Source organism: Lycorma delicatula, chromosome 1, assembly GCF_047948215.1.
Source record: "Lycorma delicatula isolate Av1 chromosome 1, ASM4794821v1, whole genome shotgun sequence".
In the NCBI taxonomy this organism is placed as follows: domain Eukaryota; kingdom Metazoa; phylum Arthropoda; class Insecta; order Hemiptera; family Fulgoridae; genus Lycorma; species Lycorma delicatula.
The window spans coordinates 181,536,694-181,549,068 of record NC_134455.1 but is presented as its reverse complement, the minus strand read 5'-3'; the positions used below and the strand labels follow the sequence as shown (position 1 = coordinate 181,549,068).

At 29.0% G+C, this 12,375-nt stretch overlaps 1 protein-coding gene across 1 annotated transcript in view; it reads right to left on the bottom strand.

Annotated features, from left to right (window-relative positions):
* Nucleotides 1-12,056, bottom strand: part of dlg1 (MAGUK family member discs large 1) — a 1,479,687-nt gene extending 1,467,631 nt beyond the window's left edge. The window contains exon 1 of the mRNA XM_075368120.1: nucleotides 11,930-12,056. The gene's annotated coding sequence lies outside the window, so the exon portion shown is untranslated. The remainder of the gene's footprint in view (nucleotides 1-11,929) is intronic.
* Nucleotides 12,057-12,375: the final 319 nt, after the last annotated feature.

Here is a 12,375-nt window from a genome sequence, read left to right as displayed (position 1 = left end):
GGAGCCGAATAAAAACACGACTTACCAATATGGCGTTGTGTGTCAAAAACCAATTTTATACAGACTATAATTACTTTTAATACGCGAAACCCTTCGCAATGATTGAATATTAACTTAAACCTCTTCAAAAATTATTCCTTTTGAACTAAGCCACATTTTGATATCATTGTTTTCCTATAACACGGCTGGAATTCTTTTCGTTTAATGATAAGAAGCGTTGTCGAAGAGAATAACCGAATTCTCCTCCAAAGGACATAATACACCGCTAAACTATTTCTAAATAATTCAAATTCGTGTAATTTTTTTACGAATCGCGTTTTTACCAAAATCTCACCTTTTTCTGATAAATATTGAAGTGCTTGCTATTGCAATTAAAGTTCTTAGGCAATTGGGAATGCCAGTACCCACCCGAGCTGCGATTGCTTCATTTGATGTGGATTTACGTCGTGAACAGAGTTACAACATTAGTGATCTTCAGTCATATGTCCAATCAAACATTCCCAAATTAACGCGTGAACAGAAAGGCATTTATGATCGCATAATGCAAATGATAAATGACGGAGTTGGGGGACCTTCTTCTTGGATGCGCCAGGAGGAACTGGGAAAACATTCCTCATTATTGATTGATTCTAGCAACGGTTCGATCAAAAAATGACAATTATCCAATTATCCTGTTGCGGAATATTAATCAGCCAAAACTCTGCAACGGCACGTGACTTGCAGTTAAGAAATTGATGAATAACGTAGTGGAAGCAACGATTTTAACGGGGCCTTTCAAAGGTGAAGATGTCCTCATTCCTCGAATACCCATGATCCCGACCGATACACCATTTTAATTTAAAAGATTGCAATTCCCAATTCGATTGGCATTTGCAATCACAATCAATAAAGCTCAAGGTCAATCTTTAGAATTGTGTGGTTTAGATTTAGATGCGGATTGCTTCTCACATGGGCAACTGTATGTTGCGTGTTCCCGAGTCGGAAAACCAGATAGCCTTTATATCTACGCAGACAGTGGAAAAACAAAAAAATATTGTATATCCACAAGTATTGCAAAATTAAACTTCTATGAAACGTATGCTTTGTTTTGTTTCTCATTTCTCATCTATGCAACCACAATGTGCCACAGCGAAGCGTGGCCGGTAGAGCTAGCATTGAATAAAAATTATAATTTCTGAAATAAAATACTGCTTAGAAAGAAATAGAATTTATAAAATCAACTTGAATAGCTACTCTAAACATTTAAAAAATTATTAATTAAATTACAATTTTTTTTTCTATCGGATGTAAAATTAAGATGGAATAATTTGTTTCTTAAACTGCTTCGAGCCTACATCAAAAATTAAAATTTATATAATTGAATAGGTTTCTTTTTCATTAAATAGATTATTTTGAAAGACTTCTGAAATCAGGGTTGTAATATTTTAAAAAAAATGTATATGTATAAAACACAAATTTAACGTAACTATTTGTGGAGCTTTTCCTTAATTTTTTGAAATATGCGAAAGTAGTTCAGTAATTAAACACAAATTTGGTAACAACAAAAAAAACTATTTAATAAAATAAACTAATTCTCTCTGTTTAAGTTGGCATCTCGTGAAATAGAAAATATGAGTTGTTCGAAAACAATTTCCTTTGTTTTGTTTATTTCAAAATTTCAGCTGCCGTGCTGCGATAAGATTTTTATTTTCTGAAGGGGCTGAAATTCATTCGCGGATTTTAAAATATAAAAAGTGTATTAACCGTGAAAATCTTTATAACTGTATCGAACAGTTTCAATTGAACAAAACAAGTCTACCGAGTTTCACGTAGCGGTGGAAATTTTGCCAGATGCATTGCAAAATCGCATGAATGATCTTATTTTCAAGGATAATCACATAAAAATTTCTATTGCGAGTACCGGTATTACCCATTCCATTATCCATGATAAGCTGAATTACTTTAACATGTACAAGGTGGATTCGGATGACACTTGATTCAAAATCACAGACACCAAATACATATTTGTTCAGAATTTAAACAGCAGTTTTTGCTGGAAGATAAAGAATGCTTTTTCGATCGCATAATACGAATGCGATATTATAAAACTTGGATTCATCATTTTGAGCTAGAATCCAAACGCCAAAGATTCCATACTTTGAAAACATCCGTATTTGTCCGCCAAGAAAAGATTTAAAACCCATGCATAGGCTAATAAAAAGTGATACTTTCGATGTTCTAGAACTATAAATGCATAATATATTGTGTTTTTTGGAATATAAAAGTACAAACAACAGTGAATACAATTGCAGCATGCTAGAAAGTAAAGCGAAATACGCAATAAAGAGAAACCCCTCCGGTTCTCTTTCAAAAGGCGTAATTCTCATACATGATAAGCCTGCTTCCATAAAGACACAGAGAAACTATTCAAAAGTAGGGTCGGAGATATTGCCACATCCACCTTATTATAGTCCTGATCTTAAAGCACCAATTGTTTTTTCTTCTCAAGAGTTTTATTTGGCAACAATGAGATGGCCAAGAATGGCTCAGACATCAATGTGAGTAATTCTTTACTATAAGAAGAAGAAAGCTCACCGAAAGATGGTACTGGCCCTAAATGTAGCGGATATTGTGGTGAAAAGTAGCGTTAGTTTCATTTTTAATGAATAAACTTATTTTTGTAGTTATTGGTATTTTTAATTATTGAATGATATTATAATAAAAAAAAGAAAAAAACAGGAATATAAATTTTGCCACCCACTTAATAGCCTCTTCTTTAATATATTCTCCAAATTTATTATAATCACCATAGGGCTAAAATTTAAATTATTTTCTTTGAAAGCCACAAAATTAGAATTATTTTAACATGTTTGTTTTTAATATTATAATCAATAAAATCTTGCAAACGAAATAAAATAATAGCAAACAATAACACAAAAGAAAATTTCATTAAATATACTGTAATTTATTTAAGAAAAAACTAAAAATTTAAAAAAAAACGATGGATAAAATGTCAATATGAGTATACGATTAATAATGTTTCTCAAAATAATCTATCAAAATTCAACCCCGTTAAACTGATTCAAAATCAATGTAAAATTTCGGATATTTAATAAATAAAAATTGTCCTTAGTAAATAAAAATCATTAAAAAACGTAGGCGTACAATCAATCACCTATTAATGGTGATTAGACTTTAAACGCGTAAATATGTTTTTTATGTGTGTAATCGAAGGAATCAGAATACCCTAGTATTATTAACAAGTATTATTGTTAATACTTGGTTATATTAACAATAATTATATATATATATACATACATATGTGTGTGTGTTTGTGTGTGCGCGCGCGCAACCACACACTTATTTCAATCAGTCAAATTAAAATATGAGAGTCCACGTTGAGCAAAAGCGTGCGACGGAAAGTAAAACCATTCAAAATACAACGGTTAGTACTTTATTCATCCAAATAAATTTTCAATGAATTTATTGATGAGAATTTTAGTAATGTGAAATGCTATGTTTCCTAAATACAATACATTTAGTAGCTTAATTTCAGTTTATTCAGTGAAGCTTATAATTACAAATTGGATGAATGTTCCGTTGTGCCATCGCAATAAATGAATACAGCAGAGGTTTAAAGATTTTCTATCTGTAAACAATATTTAAATAATATTTGAAAATATAAATGTACAATTATTAAAACAGAAAATTAAAAACTAAAAATAAGTTGAGAAACGAAGACACTGTCTACTGAACAGTTACATCTGCAATGTAATTTATATTACAAATTTTTTTGTTGAAGTTTTTAAAAAGTTATGCAGCTATACAGTTTTGAAGAGATAAATTAATTATAGATTAAACAAATAACTGCTTTATTCTTTGTTGATGACACACATATAGTAATAAGTGATACCAAACTAAACTCAAAATAAAAATTTGCCTTCGAACAATTATGTTGTATTGACTGATGAAGTGAGTTTATACAGTATTAAAACTTGTTTTTAATAAACTTCGAAATAGAAGACGGTTTTTGTTTCAACTATTTTATTTTTTAATTTATATTCTAGATCTTCCCTTCTCACCAAATGGACCGACTTCGATGATTTGTTTTTTTTTAATTTTTAAAGAAACTTCCTCTGACAGTCCAGTTGTAAGTTTTCTAGAACACTGGTAGAATACACTATAAACGAAAAATAAAACTGAATATATAAGTAAATTGACTGTATACTCAGAAATAAACTAAATGGTAAGGCCGTACAGCTTATAACTGACGATAACACTGGATGGAATGATAATAAATTTCCGAAGATCGCCATGTTTTATAATCCTGCAAGTCGAAGAAGTGTAGATAGATCTGGGAAACTTGGAAGAACTTTATACACTGTACACTTTTCTTGAGTCGAAACAGTTGAGTTACCTAAACCGTGAATGAAGACGACAGCAACTTTGTAGGTGATTTGTCTACGTATTTTTATTATTACTTTTTTTTACAGTATTTTCAAAGAAGAGTACGGTTTTACTTTCGGTCGTAAGGTAAGAATGGGGTTGGTGAAAATGGTTTGAGGTGTGAGGGATACGATAATACTTTTCACTTAAACTGGGGTTTCCTTATATATTTATAAGCCTATGAACAAATTTTTTGGCTAAAAACCTCCAAAAACTGCTGAATTAATTTTACTGAAACCTAGTTATGCTCTAGTAGAGTATCTGAAGTTTTGCATATGAAAATTTGATGAAAATCGATTGAATCTTTCTTGAGTTACGCTCAATTTAAGTTAGACAAAATTTGAGTGGGGCAAGTTAAAAGCGTGGTTCGTTATGATGTTGCAAGTTGTAACGTTGACGTTTATTTATGTGTGATATCTATTGCTACCAATATTAAACCAAATTAAAAGAAAAATATTAAAATATTTAAACCAGATTAAATTAACGAAAAGTCGGTATTGTTGCTCTGAACTGTGTAAGAATTTTTTGTCTTTGATTAATGTTTTTTAACTTTATTTAATCGTTCAAAACAATAAGCCAACGCCCAATAGTATTTAATGAAGATTAATTTCTCGGTACGACGGACATACTTAAAAATTTTGCAATTGAAAATAGATGTTAATATGATTTCCAAAAATGTCTGAATACTAAAAACACCAGCAAAAATACGAAAATTAAAAATATATAAAACTGTGATTAGAAGCATAGTCATGTATGAATCAAAAACATGGATAGTTACAGTGAATAATGAATATTACTTGCAGAGGTGATATAGAAAAATTTCAAGGAAATATACAGCCCAGTGCAAGAGAGAAATGAGTAAATGATGAGAACTAATGTAGAATTGGAGCAGCTGTTTCAAGAACCTGATATTGTTACAGGTGTGAAGCAAAGAGAATTCAATGGTTGAGAATATACAAAAAGTGCTGAAGGATAGAAAAATTAGAAAAGTATTTGCTAAAATACCGGATGGTAGAAGAAAAGGAAGACCGAGAAAGAGATGGTTAGATGATTTCGAAGATGTTTTGATGAGGATAGGAGGCAGAAATACAGAAAGGTTGCTCAGGTTGTGAGCATATTTCGACCGACACGCCTAGGGAGTTACATAATTTCTATTCGTAAGTAAAGCCTTAATTACATAATAAAACTTTTACTGTAACCGCCGAAGTTTAAAGTTGTTCTGTTCACGAGTAGTTTAATATGATAAGAAAAAGATCACAAGATAAATTCTTAACTAAAAGTTAAAAAGTTAGGCGAGCTTTTTCTATTTTTTTTTCCTTTTTTTATGTTACGCTCTTCTCACTTAAAAATAATTTAAAAATATTCTTCACTTCATTTTTCTTGAAATAAGTAGAACTTTATTCTTAATACCGTTTATGTATGTCTTTCTATGTTGGAAAAATGAGAATATTTGAATTTTGATGTAATATAAATAAATATAATATAAACTGTATAAAAATAATAAATGAATAAATTTTTAAACGTGCTTATTTTACAAATATTCACTAAATTCCTTAGTAATATATAGTTACGTTCTTATAATTTACTAAAAATGACTATATAATTATTAGTCTATAATTTAACAACAAAAAAATTACTCCAGTAATTAGGTTCATTACTTGGACGTATCATTAAGTTTTCTTTATAAATATAGATCGTGCAAATAACAATTTGAGATTTTTTTACAGCGATGTTTGTTAAAACCTAATGAATCGCTGATTAAGGTGATGATTACTTTACCAGTCAATTCAAACCTGTAAAACATTTTCAGAGGTAAATTTCTCGCACAATTTTATTATTGGAAGAAAATAAGATTCATGTGTGTTTTATTTTACAATGCCATTTTATTTCTATAGTAATGGTTTATGGAAATGAAATACAGAAAATAGAGCTATATTGAAATTTTATTATCAAAATTTGGTAATGTTTTCTTGATATCAGACATTTAATACACAATTTTTTAACATTTTTCTTAGGTATTCAAGTAAAGTAATTCATTAGCCAGCACTATCTCGATATTGTACTAGACGGTCAGGGCTTGCTTCCCTCGTCCTTCCCGTCTTGCCAGAACACCCACAATATTTTATTACGGGGGTCACAGAGGAGAGCCTGGAGCCCCTCTGTGTTCATTATCTCCAAGCTTGTGAGCATAGTGTTTTGGCATTTCTGCAGAGCAGTTTTATCGGCGCAGAACTCGAAACTTTAAGTGTTCTAAGTATGCGGGTTTCAGAATAGTCGACCTCTATTTTGTAGTAATAGTTTATTACCCGTCCTTCCTAAAAAAGTATTTTACACGGTTCTTAGTGTTACTCGACAAAAACCACGAGGAGGTAACCGGTAACCGATAACCGTACTTCTCTGTTTTTTCTCTCTTTTTATTTTTTTAATAATAATTTTAATTTTTTTTTTTTTTTTTTTTTAATAGTGTGTGAACAATATAACAACATAATCTGAAGAACAGACTTGTATACAATGTTTAAAGCTTTTCTCTCTGTAGTATATATGTACATATTATTCCCACAGGAGACTGTAGCAAACCACATACGAGAACCATCAATTCAAGTGGAGACCAGCAACTTGAAGCATTTGCCCTTGTGACTTATTTATTATCATCGTAAAAGCAACTTTAAGTGAAAACTGGAGGCGCTTGAAATTGAAGTTCTCTAAAGGAATGTACGGCGTACAACCTCGCACTTTTAAAGCTACTTTTTTCTATAACAGAAAGAGATATTGAAAAAGATAAAAAGAGACATGTTTTGTAGAAAACTTTAATATTAAATAATTAAGTGGTCAAAAATTCTATTTAACCAATGGTTTGGCCATAGTAGAATTGAATATCAAGGAACATAATTTGGTTTTTACCGTAACTCTTTAAAACTGCTTCCGTATTGATACGGTGAGAAATTTCGTAACGGTAGTAATCCCACGTTCTTTTCATGTAACAACCTATGTTCAAGAAAAATTTCAGCTCAATCGGTTGAGTAGTTTTTGCATAAAAGAGTAACAGACTCATAGAAGCCACTTGATTTTTGTACATACTCGTACAACGAGTAATAGATATTAAAATATCAATTTTTTTAAACAAATTGGTAAAAATGCTTTTTATTTCATGCTATCTTTGCCGTCATTAAAAAAATAAATTGTAAACAAATTCCATCCTTATTTTAATTTGTCCATCCTATTATCATCTTCAGACTATTAAGATATTTTGTGGTTGTTTCTTTTATACAAGGTTACGCATGAATTACTAAAATAATTTAAACAAAATTTTAGACTGAAACTTATTTTAACCAAATAGAGTTCACTGAAATTTCATCTATGTCTGGTTTGTTTTTGCAATATTGAAATGTATACTAGTAGATCGATCCGAAAATTAAAAAAAATAAGAGATAACATTTTTTTAATTTTCCTTCAGTTATTCTAACCGAAATAAGAATATTTAAATAACAGATTGTACAGGCTAACAGAAAAGTGAATTGGGAAGAAATACATTATTATCCTTTAATATACCACATTTTCAAACAAGTTATTAAACTCAAACTCGTCAGGAAATATTTATGAGGCATCAATTACAGTAAATATTCTCTTTTCATTTTTATAATGGGTTAAAAATATAAAACAGACAAACTTACACGTTTAGGTGGCTGATGAAATACAGAGATTTTACTGAGATATTAAAATATCAATCGATTAAATTGTCATATATTTATTTAGCGAATAATTCTTTTCAAAGTTCTTCCTGTCTTTAGAATAAATATACATTACATTATTTAACATTAATAAAAGAAAACATGATAGCAAACAATTATAGATCTCAAAAGGAAAAAAGCATTAAATTGTTTAGCAAAAATACAGTGAAACATATGAATAAAAATCACCCTCAGATTTAAACACATATGACATTTTCCAGGTAAAATATGAATGCATAAATGACAACAATTCTGCCTCACATCGTAGAAATATCAACGTTAAAAGCTGTTTTGTAACTACGATTACCCACACACCTCCTTGTCCGACAAAAATTTAAATGATATATTCCAGCAAAATATTGTTTTATCCAGTAAATTCTAGACAATCTGTAATTACAAGTACAATTTTACACAAACATCAATCTATTCTAGTAAAAAGATAATAAATTCATTTTATCATATGTAAACACGCATAAAACAATTCTCAATTATCTGTACCTCAATCATCTAACGTCTAGATTTTTCGAAGCTTGTTTTACTTCGTAAATTATAAAAAAAGCTACAATAATTATAAACCATTGATAAAAAATATAAATAGCAACAGAATTCTAGGTCTAATAATGTCTAAAATACTAGCAAAGTTTAATTTATAGAAGAACAGTACACGTCGCTGCAATGGTGTTTTTCTGTTGTTTCGGTTACAATGAAATTCTACCTAATTGCAGCTGTAGAGTGGTATTCAAAAGAGTTAGGCGTCCAATTGAAATGGAAAAGCATGTATTATTAAATAATACTTAATTGGAGATTATTCTGCCAAAATACCAAAATAACCTCGTTCATTTCTGCTTCATTCTAAAGACTTTCAATTAACTTTTAAAAACTTTCCAGGACTTACGGTCAATTACGCATAACAGGTACCTGGTTCTTTTGCCTGTTTGTTTTTTTTATGATAATGCATGGATATTTAACGTCTTCATTTTATAATATTAAAAAAAAAAAATAGCGTATAAGTACATTCAAGAACCCACAGTTTTTATCTCATGCCGAATTATTCTTTTAAAATAAATTTTAGTTTCAATTTCAATTTCCATTTGATTTTTTAAATTATTTCATCTCTCAGTTAACATACAAAATTTCCTTTCGCAATGAACTATGATTTTAAAAAACAATATTAAAACATAATATCAAAATTTTAAGGAACAAAGGTATAGTAAATGGAATGTGGAAGGTGGAAGAATGCCGTTAAAACTGATGGCAATCATAACTTTTCGAAGAGTTCAGTCACTTCACAGTTGCCTATACTGAAAACAGCTACAAAGTATAACAAGTATAATTTATTTTTTTATTTAGTATAATTTCCTCTTAGTTTTCCATATCACATAAAAAAATCTCAAATGACTTGTATTCATAGATTATAATGTACATTTATTTCAATAAATAAAACACCCAAATATGATTGCAATTACAGCAATACCTTTTTTACTTTTACTGAACAAATAGTATTTCTTATTTAAATTTTGAAATTACCAAAACCTTTTAAGTTTAAATTCCTGAATTTTGTCACTTATTATTCAGCAAATGGATTTACCACATCCTGGTAACAATTTCAAAATTTAAATAAAAAATAAAATTTTAAATTAAAAATAAAAAAAATAACATAATTTCTTTAATTATATTATATGAGATGAATAAATTTCTGTTAAGAACAAATAACCTGAAAAATTTGTATCAGTACCTTATGTGATAAAATCTATAATAAAACAAGTTAAATTGGTATTACGCCACCAAATATATCATATTCTCTTACTGTAGGCAAGAGAAAAATGCAATGAAAATAATATTTTTTTACTATGATTAATATTTTAAAAATATTGATGAACAATAAAAAATATCACAAGACATCAATATGAAAATATATGGCTATTTAATATAAATATTGGCTCCCCTAAAAAGTTTTTACCGAACATTTTTGGTACAAACTCTACCAGTTTTCTGATTAATAATGGTTACATAAGATACATAATTCGAACAATACGAGCCTTCTGAATAATTTAATTGTTACATGTTAAGCAGTAAATATTAAACTACATTATCCCACACCCTCATTTCGGCTTGCCGACAAGAGGGCGTATAAAGACAAGTTATTCGTGCTTGTTATACCTACTGCTTGTATACGTACTTGATTTTAACTTGTATACTTAATTATAACTCGCATTAGAAACCTATCAAAAGATTCGTATGAAATTTGGATTAGATACATTAAAGGAAGGAACTGCTCGAAATCGGTTCCAAAAGTTTGTTTCAAGTAATGAGAGCCTTGTGATAGTATCCCGATCTGGAAGATCATTTTCCATAATTTATAGGAATAAATGATCGGACTGTAATCTAGAGAATAAAGAAAACTTGCAAGTACATTTATTGCTAATGGATAGACTATTAGATCATATTTTCATCAGGAAAGAATGGAAATTAAGCGAATGGGTGCCCTGTAGTTTCATACCTGAGAACAAGATGTGGCGGCATCCAACGTGCATTTCTTAATACACTCGGTTAAAAAATAAAAATTTTATTTGACTGAATGGCAACGCAATTAGTAAATGATCGTGTTGTAAGATTTCAAAAGATCTGATCGTTGATTATCTCTAAATGACTCTGCTAACAAACACCAATTATTTTGCTAATTTCTAAGGAAAATATTGCTATGAGTAGACTTCTGCAAGAATCATAAGTTTATAAAAATAGGTTAAACTACCACTACTAATGTGATCAATTGGAAAGAGTTCAATGAGAATTACGGGAAAAACCAGCCAAGATCGGTAACAGGAAGAAAGTTTTCTTTCAACAAAATAACGCCTGACCTCAAACGAAAAGATGAGTCATACCACGTTAGTGGAACTTGAATGGGAGATTATGTCCCACCCACCTCATCTGCCAGTCCTCCTAATCAATAGAGTTCTACATTTTTATGAGTCTAGTTAACCATATAAAGAACAAGCAACTCAACAATAACTGATCTAAAACAAGAGGTGTTTAAACTTTTCGATAGAAAAAACAAACAGGAATATGTTTCTTTTACTTTTCATAAAAAATCAGCAAAAATTTCCCGGGCACCTGATATTAGTCGTTTATTGCTAATCGTATTATACAAATAAAAATAAAATTTGTTTATAAAAAGATATTTTTTTACGTCACGCTTGAAAAGTATTCCTGAATATGGTTTTACATAATTAAATGAAGGTTAACGGCTGAATGTTAGAGTGTGTATTTTTAGATTATGAAATATATGGCAATTTTTTTAACAATATGTTAAAAAAATTTCACTAGATGTGACACTGTACTGTTAATGTAAATGTTTCAGTCAATACGTGTGAGAGAAGAATAAAACTTTCCTAATTTGTTATTCACTAAGAAAATAATGTATTTTGTTAGTATGAAAACAGATTCTAAGTTGAATACTACGTAACAAACTATTAACAATAAAATAGAAATAACATCATAATTTTTAATTAGTTTATTTAAACTTTTATAAATTATCTATTTAAGACGGTTAAAGCAAATTAAAAAAACATCATCAATTTATCACTAAAAATGTTAATAAAGAACCATCTAAATCAGTTAAAACTTTGTAAAATTCGTTTGATAAATTAAGATACAACGGACAGAGTAAAACATTTCAAATAAATTACATGTCAAAGGAAATGAAAAATAAAACTACCTCTCTTTTTCAAATTTTTGTTAAACAGAGAAAAACAAACAACTATTAAAAAAAAACTTACATCATTATTAACGTAGGTGATAGGCCCGTCGTTAGCCTCCCATTTATTGGCTATTCTAATTGTCTCAGCTGTCTTCTGTTGAATTGATTTTGTATCATCTAACAATGTCAGCTCATAGAATTCTTGTATATCTGTAACAAACAAATCATCATTTATAATTTTTAATATTTTTATACTTAAATAAAATAAATTATCTACAATTAATTATTTTAATAAGAAATAATTATTTTAATTTGTTTATATATATATATATATATATATATATATATAAACTAATTAAAATACACACACCAAACAAATTAACTAATGTAATATTTATTAAACTTGTTTTTAGGTATATTAAAAATTAAGACTACAAACAGGTGGAACAATCTGCGCAAAATGTATAATATTTTCATAGAAACGTATCTAAATATCATTATGAGAATTTAGACAATATAATAAAT